This window comes from Puma concolor, chromosome B1 (genome assembly GCF_028749965.1).
Source record: "Puma concolor isolate L17-30 chromosome B1, mPumCon1.1.hap2, whole genome shotgun sequence".
Lineage (NCBI taxonomy): Eukaryota > Metazoa > Chordata > Mammalia > Carnivora > Felidae > Puma > Puma concolor.
Genome location: NC_141670.1, coordinates 132,286,391 through 132,308,824, shown reverse-complemented (window position 1 = coordinate 132,308,824; position 22,434 = coordinate 132,286,391). Strand labels below are relative to the sequence as shown.

General features: G+C 38.1%; 1 protein-coding gene across 7 annotated transcripts in view; it reads left to right on the top strand.

Annotated features, from left to right (window-relative positions):
• Nucleotides 1-2,947: 2,947 nt before the first annotated feature.
• CCSER1 (coiled-coil serine rich protein 1) overlaps nt 2,948-22,434 on the top strand; it is a 1,329,329-nt gene continuing 1,309,842 nt past the window's right edge. For 6 of the 7 annotated variants that reach the window (XR_015250351.1, XM_086704581.1, XM_086704578.1 and 3 more), the window contains exon 1: nt 2,948-3,383. The gene's annotated coding sequence lies outside the window, so the exon portion shown is untranslated. Of the gene's footprint in view, nt 3,384-3,407; nt 3,795-22,434 lie in introns of those variants that run through there. The other variant, XM_086704580.1, reaches the window with a different exon arrangement.

Below are 22,434 nucleotides of genomic sequence, written 5' to 3'. Positions count from 1 at the left end.
CATAAGAGATGAAAATGAACAAATTGGAAAGAATCATTAACTTTCTGTGTTTTCCTATCACAACAAAAATTGTATCATTGAGAGTGTAGCAAAGTGGGAAATTCTACTTGAAACATTAAATAATCTTAAAAGAGAATAATTCATTGACTTAACTTCTGAAATGTTCATTAGAATTTATAAATGCAGATTCTAGTACAGATTTTTTTCAATCAAAATACAAAATAGTTAAAATGAATCAAAATTTTAGAAGTGTTTTAGGTTATACATTTTGTCTTTCTGGTATAGTGTATATGAATGTTAGACCTTACGTTGGAAGCAAAATTGTTAGAAAATTAAGCGAGAAATGTTGGCTTATTTAATACCTTAATGAATAAAAGCAATTGACAGATTGTCATGGTTCTCACTAATTACGAATGCAATTGAGAGTGTGAAAATTACAATCAGTTGTGATTACCAAAAAATGCCCTTGAAATATCTGGTCTAATGTATAATTTTGAAGTATGCAATATAGAGTCATTATTAAATTATCATTTTTGATGACAATTAAATAGAGAACTGGGACCAAAAAACCAAAAAACTTCCTGAATATGATTAAATATTATTCTTAGGGATAGAGGTTTTTTTTTTTTTTTTTTTTTTTTTTTTTTTTTTTTTTTTTTGTCTATTTGCAGCTTGTAAAAAGAAACATATCTTTACTGGCTAACTATAAATGTTCAGACCAGGAATATGTCTTCTGCAGAATTTTCTTTTGCAGTGATAGCAGGATTCATTTCATAAGGACTTTGGAGAAAAGTTTCCTAACATTTTTCATTCATGAGTCCAAGTATTTAAGACTTTGAAAATCCTTGTTTAACTCTAAAAAATAAATTTTGTAATCCCTTCTTGCACTGGAAAAAGTAGGAGGGAGGTAGAAGGAAAATGCCACAGGGTTTAGATCAGCTTATTTCGTAATTATCAAAAGCTAAGAAACTATTAAGTCTTCCAACTAAACCAGGTGTTCTGAATAGGAGGTGGAATGGACAGTAGAGTAGGGATAACTTAGGTTGAGCTCCAGCTGTATCAATTAACCTGTATGTTACCTAATGTTAACTACCTACCCTCCCCAAACCTGACTTTCCTGGTCTGTAAGACTAAGGAAATTATAACTTCACAGGGCACACACACATTAAATCTCAACATCCTTTGTTAGTACATCCATTTTCCAGGTTTAATCAAAGGAGCTAAAATGTCCTGTATTTATATGTTACTGATGTATTTATCCACTGGTCCCAACCTTGCTTGATTATACGCTTAAGCCACTTTTAATGGACTTTATCAGGCTCTAAACTCTTTATATGAGACAGGGAAAAACTTTAGGGAGGGAAAATCAGAGTGAAGAAGGTAAAATGTTGAATAAAGGGGGACCTGAGTGGCTCAGTCGGTTAAACGTCTGACTTGAGCTCAGGTCATGATATCATGGCTCTTGTGTTTGAGCCCCGCGTGGGGCTCTGTGCTGACAGCTCAGAGCCTGGAGTTTGCTTCAGATTCTCTCCCTCTCTCTCTGCCCCTCCCCTCACTCTCTTAAAGATAAATAAACATTAACAAAAATTAAAAAAATAATACAATGGAAAATATATAATGGACAAGCATTTGATAAAAACTTGAGGACATAGCAATGGCCATGAGCTACTGATAGAGACTGAGTTGTCAACCTTTCCACCACCCTCTAGCCCCCTATCTTTTGTCACATTTATGAGAAAAAGGATTTTCCATAGCTGTCACTCCAAATCAGAGCTGTATCCATGCCAAAATACACATTATACTCATTCAAAAAGCACACCTTGCTTTTATAACCCAATATATTCATATTTCAGCAGATTGTGGCCAGTTAGATTATTTAGATTACTAGAAGCTCTTTCTCAATGCAGTACTGCATGAGATCACAAAGTGTTCAGCAGTCCAGTTAGGGAGGTAATGTCAGGTGTACATACTTAACACTGGAGATGTATCATCTGTCTACATGCCAACAGAATGGGTTAAAAAATGTTTCCTACACACACACATGCGCACACAGTTAAATACACTTCATCTGCTGTATTGTCTGCCAGACATAAATATATAGGAGTGGAGATAAAGAGGGGCATGGATGGGAAAGAGTTCAGGACCCAGTGCAAACCCAAAAGGAAATGAATGGGAGAAAGAATCTGGAGAAATAAATCAGGTAAGCAATAGCACCATGCATCTGAAGTCTTCCCCATCTATAAACCGGAAAATTTTCTCTAGGGGCCATCAGTCAAATGATATCAAAATGGTAGCTGGTTCTGTTTGTAATTCCCGTGTGTCCATGACCTTAGGTGTAGGAACACAAGTACCACTCCAGGTCACAGTCCCAATGCTTTCATTATCCTACAGAAGAACTGAGTACTGTCAATAATGGTTCCTGGGAAGTGTGACTTGCTTAGAGGAAAGGAGTCAGGTTTCTTTCCTTGATGCCAAGGAGTGAAGAGACGCGTCAGGATGTGAATAGGTTACCAGAGAAGGAAAAGCGGAGAAAGAACCTTATAATTTCCTCCCTGAGAGGTGGAAGAGAAAGAAGGTAACTGGTGGTCTGGAGAGAGAAAAGATACAGTGCATTTTCAGCATCCCCGAGGTCCCTTCGCACTGCCTCAGACTCCCCCTTCTCCTGATTTGAACTGCCAAAAGCACTTGGACTCACGCACAAGGATGGGCTAAGGGGAAAGCCAAGTCAGCGCGGTCGGAAAAGGCTTCCCTTAAAATGAAAACTCAGCAACGGGCCAGCCGTGGGTGTGCGCGCGTTAATGTATGAGTATGCGTGCGTGGTAACCAGCAGACGCAGTTGGCTGGGCGCCGCCCTCAAAGCCCCCTCCCCGCTCAGCGTTCCCCCCGCCCCGCCAATCCCTCCCTATAAAGGCCGCGCTCGCCGCCGCCCTCCTCGCAGTCGGGGAGCGCGGCCTGCCGTGGTGGTGGCTCCGGCGCTCCCCACACAGTCACACTCCGCGCACTCACACACTTGGAAGCGCCTCCCCACGTCCCTCCCCTGCCCTCCTCTGGCTCTGCTCTTCTCTCTCTCACCGCAAATAGTCGCCGACCGACTGCCAATCCGTCTCTCTCTCTCTCTCCCTCTCCCTCTGTCTCTCTCAACAACATGACTGACTGGGAAGCGGTGGCTCAGGCAGAGCAGCTCTGCTGGCGCAGGCAGGAGAAGGAGGATTATTAAAAAAACACAGCTCGACTCTGCAACTGGAGTGGAGAGAAGGAGCCCAACAGCCGAGAGGGGAGGGAGGGCAGAGGAGGGGGACCAGGAAAGACACCCCCGTGCCCCGAAGACACACATTCCTGAGTGCCCAGGAGGAGCCTTAACAAGCGGCGCGGAGCCCTTCAAGGTAGTAACGCCCTCGGTGCCCCCGCGCCCTGAGGGTTGCGTGTTGCGTCGCTGCTGCGCTGGGGCCAGCCCCCGGCGGACGCGGGGTGACTGCCGGGCAGGTGACCGCGCCGTGCCCGGGGCCGCCCTGGAGCAGCCCCCGCCCAGGCCCGGGGCGCCGGCGGCGGGCCCGGCGTGCGCGGCGCGGAGACCTGGCCTTGCAGGCAGGGTGGGCGGGGGGCGGACGGGCTAGCTAGCTGGCGGCCCGCGACTCCTCGCGCGCTGCGTGGCCTTTTCCTCCGCGCTCCTGAGCGTTCTGCTCCGGGTGGCGGCGGCCGCCGCTCCGGGGCGATGCAGAGCGCGGCCGGCCGAAGAAGCAAGAGTTGGCGCAGGTTCCGGGCCGCTCCCCTCCCTCGCCGCTCGCGTCCCGCAGGTAGGGGCGGTCGGCCAGCGCTGGCTCCCCGGGCTGCGGGCGCCGGGGCGGGGGCGGCGCCGTAGAGGGGGTTGGGGGGGCGGGCGGGGAGCCCGGGGGCTCCCGGCGGAGCCGCAGTGCCGGAGCCGGGACCGCCTCTCGCCTCTGCCTGCGTGTCCTCAGGCTCCGGCTTCCTGGCTTGGAGGCGAGACCTTCCCCAGCGGAGGCAGGAACGGCAGCGACTTAGTGTGAACAAATCGCTTTGTGGTGGCGCGTCAAGGGCTGCGGGGAGGGGTGTGTGTATGTGTGTGTGTGTGTGTGTGTGCGTGCGTGTGCGCGCGCGCGCCCATTCGTGTGTGTTCGCGCTCCTGACTAATCAATGCTTTGGCTCACCTGAAAAGATAATCAGCCTTCAGGTGAAACCCTTGGGCCCCCTCAGCTTTTGGCTTGTGTCCCAGGGATTCGTACAGGCGGTGCCATCAAGGGGTAGGGTTGCGCGATAGGGTGACGGAGGGATTTGTGAATGGTGCTTCTCTGCGCGTGGAGGCTGAGCTTGCTGATGTAAAGGAGGAGGTATCCAGAGTGAGAAGAAAGGCTATTTATGGCAAAGAGTTGTGAAATTTCTCGGGGTTTCCTTTAGAGTATCCTGAGCCTCTTTCTCCCTACCCCCTTCTCTCTCCTCTTCCTCCCTCTGTCGTTTCTTCCATTTGTCCTCTTCTTTCTTAGACTTAGAAGCAGTTCTGCTTTTTTTCCCACTCTCGTGGGACTTGGAATATGAAGTGAAGTCAGAAATCACTTGTTTTTTTACAGGTAGAAAAAAAAATGTTTCTTAGAAGTCCGATCTCTGGGCCTTTAATGTTCTTACGTACTTGTTCTCCACTTGTCTTATCTCTTAAGGCCATCACTAGGACCCACAAGACACAAAGTACCTACTTGGTTTCAACAGCTTTCATTTTTCGTATCTTTACAGTTGAATGCCTTCCCACTGAAATGTAACACATTTTCTCCATGTCTACCCTTAAGAAAGGCTATTCAAAATAATGCTCACACATTTTACTGTAAAGCTGGTTTTATTAAAAGCCTTGGAAAGGAAAGAGAAGCAGACACCTAGGTGAGTTTATATCGATCACTACTGACTAAGGACTACCTATTTAGAAAATACCTAAAATATTATGAATCTAGACGGCAACACAATTTGTTTCGGTTTCTTTTTCTATTTGCTTTATAATCAGTAGAGATTCCAAAGACGCAACTTGAAGCTTAGAGAGGACTTGGAACAGTATCTACCAATAATGCTTTAGCAAATTTATGTTTGTTTTTAGAAGTAGGAACCTGTGCTTTCATTGAACCTAAGACTGGGTCGTGACAGAGAGTAGGACAGTAGGGTATCGTTACCATTTTAAATTGCGATGTTTCTAAGCGCCTGCCAAGCCCAGTGTTTTTAAAACATTGAAATTCCAACCACTCCTTCATTAATTTCACAGAGAAGAAAGAGTAGTTAAGTGGTCAACCTATTGTCAGAGTGATTTGTCTTCATTTGATATTAATTAAGCAGCTTCTTATTTTGATGGAAACATGCCAACTGTTGTTGGTTGTTGTTGTTGCTACGTGTGAAAGTAGCTTTCCTTAACAGTCCTGTTCATTTTGAAAACAAAGCAGAGTTAAGGATTTGTTATTGTAATTTAGTTAGATTCCTGTTGGTTTAAAATACATTTTTGCAGTGCCTCGCTGGCTCAGTGCCAGTCCATAGAGCATGTGACTTTTGATCTGGGCGGGGGATCTCTACCCCATGTTGGGTATAGAGATTACTTCAAAAATAAATATACTTTCAACATTGGAATCTGTGCAGTTTTATATTTGACATTAGAACGTAGACTGAGTGCCCTATTCTGAGGTTTGCTACCTTAACTTTCCTGAATCACTGGAATGTAGAAATGATGGGGAATTTTAAAATGTACTTGATGAATTATATTACTACAATCATTAAAAAGTTATGAATATTTTGTTCTTTGATGCTGTCAGAGAATCAGCAACTGTTTATTAGTTTAATGATGTATTATTTATACTATAGAATATTAATTTACATCAAATTCATCAACATAGTACTCATAATAATTGACTTGGCTTGTGCAAGGTACTATCTAGGCATTGTGGAGGAACATCAGACTTCCTCCCTGCCCTTCAGGAGCTTACTCTCCAGTTGGGATGAGTCTGATGCACGTGTTTGAACAAACAATCCATGACAGTGAGAGATTGCATGTCTAACAAGGACTGCAGGAAATCAGAGCATGACGATAACATTTCATACTGGTTTTTTTCTGAAGGACTTCAGGGGTAGGTAAGATTTGCTTGGTCTTGGTCTTAAAGGATAAATCGGATTCATGGCTTGTCGATAAAACCGTAAGGTGTAAAATGGAAGTCTCCTAGAATTTTAGAAAACAATTCAAGACGTAAGGGGAAATAAGTTTGTTTTGAAATCGATTTATATATTGCAAAGTGGTTGGATTAGTTGTGTGAAGGGCAGGGTGAATTGGTTTTTGATGTACAACATTCTATACACTCTATTCTTGAAATCAATTGAATTTGTGTACCTAAGAGGACAACTTTTTGACTTTTTTATTGCCTTTTAATGAACAAAATGCTCAACATATACTTGTAGAGAATATTTACCATAAATATTTAAAAATACCACATCACATGAAAGTGTTGAACTTGGTATTAGTAACAAGATATCAGGTATAGCCTCTTTATAGTGAGGGGTTTGAGGTACATCCTTAACCAACTCTCCTTAGGTTTGTAGTAAAGAAAAAAAAAGAATGAGATACGTAAAAGAACAGTTATAGTAATAGTGAGCATTCACTGAATGCTTAATATATTTTTCTTTATATAAAATATGCAATCTATTAAATGACATTTTCTGTAATACTTTTGTTTTAAAGTTATTAGGATGCAGTCACATTATAGTTAATATATCTTTACATTATTTTCCATGGATATAGAGCTAGGATGTAGGGTTTGTGGGGAATAATTTTAGAATTGTAGTGATTTTAAAGATTTTTTAAACTTCTTGTAAATAGATGGTACTAATAATAGGAATAGCTCCTGTCTCTAAGCATTCTGAACTTAGTTTTTTTTTTTTTTGTATATATGTTTTTGTACAAACATAAAACTGTTTAAAATACATTTCCCCATTTTAAGAACTCAAGAGGAACCATCTGAATTGACTTTGAGCCTGTCTTTTCAATATGACACCTTAGAAGTATGTTATGGTGACAGTAAAGAAATAGTACAAATATTAGATATGACTTTCAATAGATAACAGAATAGAATTACTTTCAGATTAGGTGGATTAAAAGATTTTCACATATATATTTTGTTGACAGTGACTAGATAAGAATTATTACAAAAGCGAAAAGCCTATTAAATTGCCAATTTCATATTCATGTAGGAATGGGATGATTTCCAACATAGTAACAGTACAAACTGGCCTATCTATTAATTGGTTTCTTTTGAGTTTGGTTTTAGACTATATGTCACAGGTGTATCACTTTGATAATGTAATCTCTCCTACTGAATGACTGACAGCTCCTGCATTATTTCCCTATTGGATAGTGACGAGATCTGTTTGCTTTATATTGAGAAATATTATCAGAAATATTATCTTCACTATGCAAGTGTGTCAGTTAACAATAACACATGAAATCTGAGGTGGGGAAAACAGTGAGAAAAGATGGGGAGCTTGATAAAAAACACTCTAATGAAACATTCTTCAATATGTGGCTTAAACTAAATGTAACATAAAAATATAAACCTGAACAATCTAAACTGCAATTGATATAGTACCAAGATATTGTTATCAGTTCTTATTTTTTTTTTTTTTTTTAAATTTTTTTTTTCAACGTTTATTTATTTTTGGGACAGAGAGAGACAGAGCATGAACGGGCGAGGGGCAGAGAGAGAGGGAGACACAGAATCGGAAACAGGCTCCAGGCTCCGAGCCATCAGCCCAGAGCCTGACGCGGGGCTCGAACTCACGGACCGCGAGATCGTGACCTGGCTGAAGTCGGACGCTTAACCGACTGCGCCACCCAGGCGCCCCCAGTTCTTATTTTTAAATCACTGCATTGCATTTTAAGTTGTTTTCATGTGGGCTGAATAAAATGACCAAAAAAAGAAAAAAAAAAGAAAAAAAAGGTGGTGGTTGAAAGTTCAATAGCATCTGTGGTATGATATTATATTTTTTAAGAAAGATTTCTGCTTTGATCACTGGCAGATGCAGCTTATTTGACCAAATGCCTACCCCTCTATCTAGATTAACTTAAAATATCGCTTTTAGGGGGCGCCTGGGTGGCTCAGTCGGTTAAGCGGCCGACTTCGGCTCAGGTCACGATCTCGCGGTCCGTGGGTTCGGGCCCTGCGTCGGGCTCTGTGCTGACCGCTCGGAGCCTGGAGCCTGTTTCAGATTCTGTGTCTTCCTCTCTCTCTGCTCCTCCCCCGTTCATGCTCTGTCTCTCTCTGTATCAAAAATAAATAAACGTTAAAAAAATTTAAAAAAAATATCGCTTTTGGTTTTCCATATATATACTGCATTAAATAATTTTTAAACTTTAATTAAGCTAAATTAAAATTTTTAACTTTAATTAAGCTAAATTAAAATTTTTGAAGACTGTAACTGTTGTCTGATACCAATATAGAATTTAGAGGCCATTTAAAAGGAAACATCTTATTATCTAATGGCAAATTCTTAACCTAGAGCAGTAGTTCTCAAAAAATGCCAAACCCCAGATGATTGAATCTGAAATTCTCAGGTGGGTTCTTCAGTGTGATTCGTAAGCACTTTCAAATTTGAGAACTACCTACCTAGAGTATTTTATAGTGAAACTTGAAGTCTTTGTCTTCTGCCTGTTTTGTAGCTAAATACTTTCCTTAGCTGTTAGAGATAACTAAGGTTTAACTATTTAGATCTGAAAAGTATTACACCCTCCATCAGAAGATTTCTATCTTTATGTATATACATATGTATTTCTGTATTTAAAAAATTAAATGAGTTTCTAATTCTTGTGCATATATTTAGTGTTGATTGGGGAAACAATGTAAAAAGTGTAGAACTTGACCCTCAAGCCCTCAGGTTGGGCCTTAGTCCCAAAAATATGTACAATGTACAGAGTTTGACCATTTTCGGGTTAATCTTGTTGACTCTTACAGTTTTGGACTTGGACTGTAATACTCATCTTTCTCTGTAAGATAACAGCTGCACAACAATAGCATCACAAATGTGGAATGTTCTCAAAGTCTTAATGCTGGAATAAATTTTAGACCACATCTCTGTTTTTTATTTCTAAGATTAAAGATCTATGTATTCACATCTTATAACTCTTTTAGTATCCTTCTTTCTCTCCTCCTTCTCTCCCTCCCTCCCTGCCTCTCTTTCTCTCCCTCATCCTTTTTCTCTTTTACAGTTATGTGCTCAACCAACCCTTCCCTCAGGAAACCTTCCTTGGCCTCCTTTGCTACATCAGTTTTTCTGTTATATATTGTTTGAGTTCTGTATTCCTCTACCTTGTGGCACTTACTGCAGTATTAATTTTATGTGTATTTATGAGATTGGTTCAATATTATGTTATCAGGGATTAACACACAGTAGATGCCCAACACGTATTGGTTGGGTAAGATGTTTTATGATTTTCCAAAGAAAGACTTTATTTTATTTATTTATTTATTTTTTTAAAGAGACTTGGATTTTTTTTAATGCTTTATTTATTTTTGAGACAGAGACAGAGCATGAGTGGGGGAGGGGCAGAGAGAGAGGGAGACACAGAATCTGAAGCAGGCTCCAGGCTCCGAGCTGTCAGCACAGAGCCCGACGCGGGGCTCGAACTCACAGAGTGTGAGATCATGACCTGAGCTGAAGTTGGGACGCTCAACTGATTGAGCCACCCAGGCGCCCCCAAAGAAAGACACTTTAAAAAAGATTTTAAAATATAGGGAGTCCTAAGACCTAGGTATATGTAGGTATTGCTTTCCTTTCTGTTTTGCAAATGATGAGTTATATTTTATTGACAACAACAATGGCTCTAATGTGCTGAGCATGTCCACATGATAAGCACTTTATATGCATTATGCCATTTATTTCTTCTAACATTATAAGTTGTTTTTGTATACGTTTTAGAGATGAGGAAACTGAGTTTTTGTTCTATGCTCTGCGAAGCTATCTAAACCAAACTGTTTTTTAAAATTTTTTAAAAGTTTAATTATTTATTATGAGAGAGAGTGAGAGAGTGGACTAGGGGCAGGGAGACAAAATCCCAAGCAGGCCTAGTGCTGTCAGTGCAGAGCCCGATACAGGGCTTGAACTCACAAAATGTGAGGCCATGACCTGAGCTGAAATCAAGAGCTGGATGCTTAACCGACTGAGCCACCCAGGCGCCCCTAAACCAAACTATTTTTTTAATTACAATGATGTAAAAATCATGAAACCAGTAGACAGAGAATGTGATGGAGTGTATCTTCTCTTTATTCCTGATTTAACTTAGGACTCAGCACTGTCTGTGCATTACCTATGCTGTTGCCACCTTCTTCAGTGATGCTGTTGTTGCTTTTTGGGTGATTGAACAAGTGATGGAGCACTTGCAAGGCTGAAGCTCCCATCTTCTTATTGTGTTTTTCAATACCGTTATTATGTATCCTCAGTGCCATTCAGTGACGAGTCTCTTACTCCCATCTTGTCCGAATCTCCCAATTAGCTAATAAAAATTTGAGATGTAAACAAGTATAATTTGAAGACTGAGTGCCTTTATGCACTGATATTCAAACATCAGATATTCTCTATATTTGGTGATATACAGCTTATCTTCTGAAAAGGTTGACACTACTTTGAATGCCTTACTCATATTTCCTTGGAAATATGATCACAGGGTAGTATCAATTTAGTTTCTTTTGGCTTTCAGCTTGCAAATCATTTATTTAAATGTGGGTTTAATTAATGTTCAAATGTTTGTAGCAAAGGAGATATTTAAAGGCTGATTTTGTAGAAGTCCATGGACAATTAAAGAGTTGAGTTTGGTTATTCTGAAGCCCTCTTACTAGACTGACTCTAACAAAGTTCGATATTTTACAACGTGTTTTAATCAGTCAATAACATGAGTAAATGTAGATGCATACCAACATGAAGAAAAAAAAATTGGTAGTTTAAATGAGTATTTCACTTACGGCCTATTTTGTAGCTTTTGTCAGAACTCGTTTCTGCTGCCAGAATCATTTAATCATTAACTGAAGCCTCAGTCATGCTCTTGATTCAGGACTAATCTTTCTGTGTAGTAGGAAGATTGGCTGGTTTCTAACCCAACACTTTAGGTCTTAACATCAAGCCTCCCTTGATGCCCAGCTCTAATATGATAGCATATTTATAGTAATGCTTCTTTCTTATAACTGAAACTGCGGTCTCACTGAATATTTTTCTGTTAATGTTGATAAATTTACCCATTGTCACCATTTCTCTTAGCATTTGAGCAAGGCCTTTCTCTCAGTGGAGCCTTCTTTAAAGACTGAGATCCTGTCTCTAACACTACCTCCTTTCCTGAGTTTTGTGGGCCGGCAGACTGTCCCCAAAATATCACTTTTCCAGATCTCTAAACATTACCAGCTCTTAAAGGTATGCTTCATTTCCAATACTCACTTTTGGACTTCCGTGAAGTCAATTATTTATGGCATATTGCCATGCTCCCAGATACTCATGCTGGTTGGACTTCTTAGAAGTATTTACAGCTGAGTCTCTATAGTGCCTCTATTGCACTATAGACCTTAGTGCCAGTCTATTACAAGGTTCTGACCATCACAAGACCATCGCCTCATTTTACTACATGTAATCTTCCTTTACCCGGCTCTGTCTCACAATAGAGCTACCTCATTCATCATCATTGACAAGAAACATTTTGTAAATGCTTATTATGTATAAGTCACTCCATTTTAAAAATAATGCACCTCCTGGGCTTCCTAAAGTTCCTGAATAGCTTAATCTGTAATAAATGAAATACACATTCTTCCATGTCTTGTTTTGTACCCAAATGTGATGTGTATATAAAGATATGTAGAATGTACATATGAATTCTTCAGGGTTTGCCTTTTTCTCTAGTCAGTTGTTAATTTCAGTGTGATCTGACTCTTCTCCATTCTTCATAAACTTATTTGTATATGATACATTTGGGATAACAGCTGAAGAGGCATACTGCAGATGGTTTGATATGTTCTCTGATTTTCCTTATTCATTAATGAAAACTAGCAGTATTCCTGTGTTCAAGAAGTATTTGTTAGGCCAGGTGTACTAGTACCCTTATTCAAATCTTCTAAGAGTCTTAGTGACATTATACCTTCCCTATATCAACCAAGTTCACATGAACATGTCATGTTTCATATGTTTCCATTCCCTGCAATTAACTCTTTCCTGGAAATAGTTAAATATTGTGATTCTGCTAATGAGTTATTATTGTCATATGTGTGGCTTTTCTTGTTTGTTTTGGGCAATAGCAGCAAGCAACATATCACAAAGCTATATGAGGTTTACAAATAAAACCAAACAAATGTGAATAAAGGTATGGCAGAAGTAGAGCAAATGTAGGCCTTAGCATTCTAATTCTAGGCAATTCTCTTTTAGAAACAAATTACCAATGCATTAAGTCTGACTGTATGAAATATGTTTAGTGAGTGATGTTTTGTAACACATAGTATTCACTAGGATATTCAAGAAAAGCTTGAAAGGGGGAAGCATACAGAGTATACAAAATGTCAGATGAGAAAGTTAGGAAAAGGAAGAAAATAGTTCAAGTTTAATATTAGAAATGCAGATAAGATAACATATTTACTAAAATATTTCAAAATATTTTATGGATAACAAAACTGATGGGTCTGTACATCAGGATTCCTAAATTTTCAAAGGATTTTAACTACTGGGAAGATAGCTGAAGCATCGTCATTTGACTTTGCTTTGTTAGTATTGTATCCATATGTACACAGACCCAGGAACACTGAAAGTATTCATTAATAAGTGAGCTACTTGAACATTAGTATGCACCTCCTGTAGGAGTATTTATAAAAATATAGATTACTGGGACACCTGGGTGGCTCAGTCAGTTAAGCATCTGACTTTGGCTTAGGTCATGATCTCATGCTTCATGGATTCAAACCCCACATCAGGCTCTGTGCTGACAACTCAGAGCCTGGAGCCTGCTTCAGATTCTGTCTCCCTCTCTGTCTGCCCCTCCCCCACTTACACTCTGTCTCTCTCTCTCTCTCTCAAAAATAAACGTTAAAAAAATACAGATTATGAAACTGGGCCATTAAAAAAATCATTAGAAATTTGTACATAACAAGCGTATACACTTATAGTGACATTGTTGCTAAAATTAACTTTGAGAGGTATTTCCTGTAGTGTAACGCCAGGTTTAAGTGTGGTGATATTGAGGATGTACCTTCTTCATCAACACCAGTGCAGCTTCTGCAAGGATAAAGGGCTCTACAGTAGGATGGTGTAAGTTGATTAGAGGGACAGTGTAATGTGAAGCATCCCTGTGGGAATTGTGAGTGTCCCAGGTCCAAGAACTGCTTGAAACTCTGAAGCAGTGCTAATTTTTTAGTAAGAGAAGGAAAGGATTGCCACCTGTCATATTTATGAGGGAGGAGCAATGAACCTGAGTTCATTGGATGATGATACAGAAAGCACAAAGCCCCAGAGATCTATGCAGGACATGAATGAATTAGGTATTTTAAAAGCCAAAGAGTTTTAATTTGAATATAGGGCAGATTGCTAATTCTGAAGTTCTGAAGGTCCTCCAGTCCCTGTTCCAATGTACTGTCCTTGTCTCTCTAGTCACCTTTGTGACACGGGAGCTATCCAGGGTACTAGGCTTCCGCTGAAATCCTCTCTTGCAAAATTGTGCAAAATATTTTGTTGGTTTTGTTTTTGTTAATCCTAGAGCCTGCCTTTGCAGACACTACCTCATTCACTTGGAGTTACTAGCCTGCCATTGTTTGGTTTATTCAAGTGGGCCCTTCAAAGCTCAGTTCAAATGTAAATTCAAGTACACCTGCTGCAGTCCTATGCAAGAAGCCTATTCTGGGTGTCAGATTTCCATTTAAAGTTTCACAATTCACTGCTTGCTTGTGTTTTATGCCTATTAGATTGTGAGCTCTGTGAGGGCAGGAATTTTGTATTTTACTGTTTTTTTTTCCAAGCAGCTGGTCTAAATCAGTGATATGAAGAGCCTTAGTATTGGTAAATGAATGAATACTGCTTAAGAGTGACTTAAATTTTGTCCATCTATGTGAACTACTTCCTGTTCTAGCCACTATCCAGGCTCACTTTGAATATTGCTCGTCATAGCTTTTTCATTGACTGAATATTTGTTCTTAACTTGGAATTGAGTAACTTAAAATGGCTAAAAGTCTTGGGGGAAAAAATAAAAGGACTGGGAGAACTCTAGTAAGTATGGTCATATATGCCACAGGGGATTAGCAAGGTTTAAGGAAGCAAGTAACAAAGGCTGATAAAGAGAATGGGGTCAAAGGAGACTCTGGTTTGTCACTTCCTGAAACCACAATCCAAAACATCCACTCCACATTTACTTTCCAAGGCCCTGGAATATGGAATCTCCTCTCACATCCCATAGCCTAGATCTATATTTTGAAATGTCTGAAAATCTGAGGCCACATGAAGGTGACAGAATTCTTTTATTCAGTAAACAGATGTTATTAGGACCTGTGTATATATTGGTTAATGAGATGTGTATAGTTTCTCTCCTCCTGAAGCTTACAGTTTAGTTCCCAGTTACAGTACCCATAATACCCTTGGTCCATGCTGAGAATGGAAGTTAGTAGACTTCTTTTCTTTTTTTTGTAGCCACCCTAGTGATCTCCTGGACTGCCATAAAGAGTAAGTGTACTTGTTTCCATTACTCCACTCCTGCACATAGCATTGCTGTGAATGTCCCATCACGTCAGTAAATGACTACATCACTTTGAAAAACTTTTATTTAACTTAAGACATCCTGTCACTGGTTTTTGTAATGACTTGCTGCTGATCACTTTACATGATGTTGGTAAATTATGTGCCTGTATATATCTTCCCTCATAAGAATATTTCAAGGATAGTTTAGGTACCAGTTTTTCCTTTGGTCAGAAATTTCCTGTATTTCAAAGCCATGAACCATAGGAAATGGTTGTGTGGTCTATTCATAGAGGAAAAAACAAACAAATAAACAAAGAAAACCCCTAAAATCACCTGCATGATTAAAATAAATTTATAAGGACAGATCCCACTTTATAGTTCTGTCTTTCATGTTTTTGGAATATATATACTATCCTATATGTCATGTGTTTCTCTTTCTCCCCCCCCCCCCCCCCCCCCCCCGCCGCCTATTGTCAGAAGGAATGTTTCAGTTATGAAGCAGTAAAAGAAAAACTACATTTCTTAGTGATTTCTTTCCCCCTTGGGAACCTAGTTACAGAACTCACAGAAATATTATAGATTCAAAATAACTTAGATTTATTTTTAAAACCTTTTAAAAATGTTTTATTTTTGAGAGAGAAAGGGAGGGAGGGAGGGAGGGAGGGGGAAGGGCAGAGAGAGGGAGACACAGAATCTGAAGCAGGTTCCAGGCTCTGAGCTGTCAGCACAGAGCCAGACTTGGGGCTTGAACTCATGAACTGGGTGAGGTTATGACCTGAGCTGAAGTCGGACACTTAACTGACTGAGCCACCCAGGACCTCCTAAAATAACTTAGATTTAAAAGAATGGATTTAAAAGTGTTAAAAGAAAAACAAAATTGAGTAAAGCAACAGTTTTCTGGACCCACCCTAAATAAACTCATAGTTTGGAAAATTAATAATTTCTTTGCTGAATATTTAGAATTATGCTAAATAATATGATCATTATTAATTTTATGGATTGAAGACCACTACAGCCATTTTTTTTAGTAATACTAGAGATGAAATATTCCTATAAAAAGTATTTTAATCTATAAGAAAAGCTGCCTTAAAACCATTTCAGGAGTGAGTATGATGTGTGCTCATGGTTAGTTGCTTTATAATGAAACTGTTAGGAGAAAGGGATAGCAATCATGCAAATCATTTGTATTGTGTAAGTGCCACCACAGGAATCCTCAGCACTCATTCAAGACTAGGACTCCTTGGTAACCAAAAGTGGTGATTGCTTCCGATTTAGAGTATGGTCAGGAAAAGATGCTGTGGTTACATTCTTCTTCTTCAATAAAAGAAGGTGATGAAGTTCACATCCCCATCAAAACCAGTTTAAGAGTCTGTACAAATATTCCTGAATTAAAAATTTTTTACTAGAATTTTTTTGACATTAAGCCAAAACACTTGCATCAATCTTTGTTAAGTATGTGTATGTATAGAGTAATGTAATTTCTTATAATGGGATCTGTCTTTATAAATTTCTTTTAATAATGCAGGTGAATTTAGTTTTTTTTTTTAAGAGGGAGAGGTTAGTCATTGCTTTGCAAAACAAACAAACCAACAAACAAAACCAAAAACAACCCACCAAACAAAGCAAACCCCTAAAACACCAGAACCAATAGTGCATATACCTATGTCATTTATCTGCAATAAGATTTATTTTAAAGAATTAGCTCATGTGATTGTAGAGGCTGGAAAATATGAAGTCTGTAAGGCAGGCCAGCAGGCTAGGAACTCAAGTAGCATTTCTATGTTATAGTTTGAGGTAGAATTTTTTTTTTTCTCGAAGAAGCTTCAGTTGTTGCTTTTAAGACTTCAGCTGATTGGGTGAGACCATGCACATTTTTGAAGGCAGTCTGCTTTACTTAAAGTCAAATGGTTGTAGATATTAATCACGTCTAAAAAAATATTTTCACAGCAACATCTAAACTAGTATTTGACAAAACAGCTGGGTACCCTAGCTAAGCCAAAATGACACATACAGTTTAGCCATCACAGAGCAGGAGGGATGTTATGTTAAAAAGCCCTTTCTGGTTTATATGATAAGTTGATGTAGTATACATGTTTTCCTTTGGCCAGAGATACTTTACCATTGATCAAATATTGGCATTTGTAGACAGAGGTCATCATTCATTTGTTCCTTATTAATTTTGTAATTATTTATAAAGGATGTCTTACGTGCAAGAGGCGATGCCAAGCAGTTGAATACTTTAAAGAAAATGAATGATGGAGGCTGTATATTTTAAGTGTGTTAATTTTAGTGGAAGAGTCACATGTATATTAGATGCTTGTGTGATAAGTAAATTTGAAGAGTGAAACTACTTTTCAACCTTGTCAATTAAGTGTCATTTTCCCCATGAGCAACCTAAAACAAAATCCATGTCGGGTTAATATGCCAAGTTATTATGCTTATTAATTTAAGGATGACTCATATGTAAAATTGGATTATGAAAGGTATGCTTGCTCACTGCAGGTCAATTTCATTTAGACAATGTTGGCTATACATAGATTCATTTTAGCACATTAGAAGATTTGCATTTGTACTCAACTTGTGCAAAGATGATTCAGTATATACTGAAACAGGTCTGACAAGTGGACTGTCATGATTTATTGGCCATCTTACTCTTCATGTAGCAAAGAGCAATAAACATTTTCTTTACTGTCCCTAAATGAGTGTTTCTCCTGGTGCTTTCTCATTTCAAAACTGCATTTTGTTTCTATTTCCTTCTTCAATGAATGTGAACTTGTCTGCTTGGCTTTTCAGCCCTCTGTAAACTCACCACACCTTGCTAATCCAAACATAGATCTTCCACTTTGTTAAGGTCAAGTAACTTAGAGCACTCTCACACAGCATATGCATTTAATCCTTTCTGTTTATGCAAATCTCAGCTGTCATTACAGGTCTGCTCCATGAAACCTTCCATGACGACTTTAACCTGCCTGGGGAGTTTCCTTTGCTACACTCTGAGGTGTGAGCAGTATCTAGTTGGCACCAGAAAATTAAGTACAGTCTGTTCTGCTACAATGCATTTTCTGTAGTATGAATTAGCTCCTACATGATGGGTAAATATGGGAATTATGTTACTAAAATGTTGGAGTTGGTTCATGTGTGATTTTTTTTTCATAGTGTATTCATATTTATCTTTACCAAGTAATTATAACTGAATTCCGAGTGTATACTAATGCAGGCACATGCAAAATATAATAGAGGGATATCCTTCTCACAAATCTACTTTCATCTTTTTTTTCTAAAAAGGGAAGAAGTTTATGCATTTCCTGTAGTATTTTTTTTATTAGGAACTTTACATATCCTTTCATAAAATATTTTTATAAAAAAACTGTTATGGTTTTGTTTAGAACTTTGTGTCATAAGTTGCATAGATTTTGGGTGTTTCTGCCAAGCCCTATTTTTGGGGATATAAGCTCTGTTACTGTCTAGTTTTTCAGAATGAAAGAACACATATGTTGCAAAGCAGGAGTTGAACCATTTTGCTTCTCAATATTTATTGAACATCCACTCTGTGCCAGACACTAGTACCAATGTTGGATCTTTGAACAATGAACAGGGTTCACTTTTGAGTACAAAGGAGACTTAGCAAAAATCCTGTAAGATGGTGTTTTTATCGCTTAGCTCAGTAGGTGAGGATGAAGAGAGACAAAAAAAGTAACTGTGACCTTTGTCATGTTCCTCCCTCTGCCTGGAATGCTCTTCCATTCCTGCTTTATTTACCCAGTGTCTTCCCAAACTTCATGTCTCAACTCAAACATCACTAATTTATATTATTCTAAGCTCTTAGCTTCTTTTCTTTTTTCTTTCTCTTTTCTCCTTCCTTCCTTCCTTCCTTCCTTCCTTCCTTCCTTCCTTCCTTCCTTCCTTCCTTCCTTCCTTCCTTCCTTCCTTCCTTCCTTCCTTCCTTCCTTTCTTTCTTTCTTTCTTTCTTTCTTTCTTTCTTTCTTTCTTTCTTTCTTTCTTTCTTTCTTTCTTCCACAGCATGAATCAGGGAGAGAGGGACAGAAAGAATCTTAGGGGAGAAGGGAGAATCCACACTCAGCGTGGAGTTCAATCCCAGGACCCTGGGATCATCACCTAAGCCAAAACCAAGAGTCAGATGTTCAACCTTTCAACCAACTGAGCCACCCAGGCGCCCCTATACACTTTTCTTTCATAGCACTTAAGATAGCTGTAATTTTATAATTATTTCCTTTTCTTAGACTATAAGTTCTATGAGAACGGAGATCATGTTTGTTTTTTTCCATCATTGTATTCTCATTTTCCGGCAAGCACGTAAACATACGCAAATACATATACACACATACAGCAGGTATTACTATATATTATAAATTCAGTCTATAATCTCATTTCTATATGTTTAGCAAGTAGGTTTTAGTGAGTTTTAGTTGCATGAATGAATGAAAGGATAAATGAAATTTTCCTTTCCTTCATTATTTTTAACAACTAAACTTTGAGTATTCCCAGAATGAGTCAGTTTTTTTTTTTTCTTTCTAGCCATATCACTTTTGTTAGCCCACATTTCCTGGTGGTGTGTGAATTTGTGGAAGTTTGTGGTTTTTATATTTGTTTTATAAATTTTTATTACATCCATTATAGACAGCAAAGTATATTAGGCCCTAGAATTTGTGTCTATCTCTTACAGAAATCAAAAATTAAAAAAAAAAAGCACAAAACCTGAAAGTGTAGAGAAGAACGTATAGAATGGCATTTTTATTAGCTTTGAGTAGAGAAAGATAACTTGCACAAGGTTCTAAAAGCAAAAACCTAAAAGAAGTAATTGACAATTTTTGAGGAAACTATTGATATTTTTTAATTAAAATTAAGAATATCTGAGCATCAAAGGCAAGTAACAGATAAGAAGAAAATATTTGCAATAAATATAACTAGTTAAGTACCCAGAATATATAAGGAAAGCCAATAAACCAACAATAGTAGGACCACCTGCCCAATAGAAAAAAAAATAGATTAAAATATATGAACTGGAATCTCATAAGAGAGGAAACTCTCTGGAAAATAAACATGAAAATATACTCAATCTTATTAATAGGTAAATGCACATTAAAATGGTGGAATGTTGTTTCATAGCACTCATAATGACGAAAGAAAAAGTTTGACACTACTGAGTTTTGGTGGGGCAGAGTATTTTTATATTTAGAATATATACAATTATATTCTAATAATATATACAAATATATACAATAGAATATATATAATTTCTTGTGAAATTGTTAATCATTATAAAATCCTTTTGGTAACATGTAGTAAAGTTGACTATATGAAGAATCAGTGGTCAAGCAGTTCTAGTCTTAGGTTTTACATTAAAGAAAATTTTGTACTTATGCACCAGAATACGTGAATATACATTAAATACAGTTTTAAAAACTTCAATGCAGCATTTTTAAAAATAGTGAATAAGTGGTAGCAATTTTAATGACTTCACAAAAAAACATTTATTAGAGTTTAAAACCATTTATATTAGTCTTAAACATGCAAATCAAAATTACATATTGTGTATAAATATATAATATGTATAAAAATGCATGTGGATAAAAATTCATGTTGTGTACCAAATCTTTGGAAGAAATTTCTTCTGGGGAGGGAGGAAAAAATCAGATTGGAAAGGAGTTGTATTAGCTGCTAAATTTAATATAAAATAAAAGGACATTCATTTTATAGAGGAATAAACTGAGGCTCAGAGAGGTTGTGAATTGTCCACAATCACTCACCCTGAGCTGTGCCTTAGTTCCCATGTTTGCTTTTGGCTTGCTGACATCCTTAATACATGTGAGGGAACTGTAAATTCTTTTCATACTGAATCCTCCCAAACTGTGTACCCATTGCTTATAGGACTACTTTGGCAGTGAGGCTGTAAGATATCCTTTTTTAAAGTGGAAGGTAGTCGGGGCGCCTGGGTGGCGCAGTCGGTCAAGCCTCCGACTTCAGCCAGGTCACGATCTCGCGGTCCGTGAGTTCGAGCCCCGCGTCGGGCTCTGGGCTGATGGCTCAGAGCCTGGAGCCTGTTTCCGATTCTGTGTCTCCCTCTCTCTCTGACCCTCCCCCGTTCATGCTCTGTCTCTCTCTGTCCCAAAAATAAATAAACGTTGAAAAAAAAAAATTTTAAAGTGGAAGGTAGAAAATACTTGTCAGGTTGTTCCATCTCTTGTTTTTTTTGCTCTGAAACTTGACAGTTGTGATTTATATTTTGAAATTTTACTTTAGTATAGCTCACAGCTTCCGTGAACTTGCTCCCACGCTTTTCCTGGTGAAGCTATTGCTAGGTGATGTTCACAGTATTGCTAGGGCAAACTTATTGTGGAAGGCTACCCTTAGTATTGATGGAATTCTAATTTCAAGCCTTGTGGATGACACCATGTTGTTGCCCATTTAATATGACTTGTAGGTGGCTAGGTTATTTTAAGTGAAACATCATTATGTCAGGTACATGTGGATCACTGTTTACCTCTTGTGACATTCATCCCACTACCAACTGTTAATAATTACTTTACTGCCACTGCCTTGGATAGAAGTTAGAAGTGTTTGTGAATGTGGACTCCGATTTAGTGAATGCATAGCGAAGCTGCTGAGGAAAAGCTTAAGTAGTGAGGAAAAAGCAGTGATGAAATAGTAGAATATAATTATAACCTGCATATCTAGTTATCATTTAGGGCATGAAATGCCAACTGGATTCTTAGGTGATCTTGGCTATTTGGAGTGCTTAGAGAATACAATTTCTCACATAGGATTTTTATACTTTCTGTACACCACAATTAAATGCAACCAATTTCAGAAATTCAGACTTGTAATTACTAAGTAGTATGCCTGTGGAAAAATTTCATTCAAAGTATTTTCTTCTAAGGCTTAGTTTCCCTTTGTGAATTCAAATGTTCTATTTATTCATTTTGATCAGTTACATACTTTTTTGTATCATCCAATAAATAAGCTGTTATTATCTAACATAATAAAAATCAGCCAAAGGGGTCAGCTCATCCAAATTTATTACTACTTGAGTAATATTTCTACAAAGTTTTAGAACCATTATTACGTTTCTTTTAGTAAATCTGTTCACACTATGTATAATTTTGAGAAGAAACGACTGGCCAATAAACTTCCAGTTATCAAGTAATAGACATATATTAAAAAATAATTTTATTTGCTTTCTAGATGACATTTGAAATGCTAATCCTACCCTTTTGTTACCTTCTACCTTTAAAATATTCTGGCCTCGTAGTCCCCAATTAGATTTCAAACCAAAATCTGAGAGTAGAGCACCTTTCCAATTTAACAAACAAAATGCATCATTTTTTATGCATAGGGTAACTCCAAGTAAGTGAATGTAGAATGCCACATAATCAAAATAACACTTAAATAATTAAAGAGTTACATTAGAAAATAAAATTAGGAAGGGCAAGAGAAATAATAACTGTAGTTCGATGTTATATGTTCTTGCCTTTAACATAAAAGTTCATTGCTGTACTCTCTTCAATATTATGCTCTGCCCTCATATTTAAATTCACATTGTCCGTAGACTTGGGCTGACTCTGTATTTAGCATCTCAGTATCCATTGAGCTAACAGTGATTTTATTTTTTAAAATCATAATCTGTGGTTTTAGGAACTGATTACTAATGTCTAAACTTTTAGAGGGATATGATCTGTATGCAGTCATTGTTTTAAAGATGAT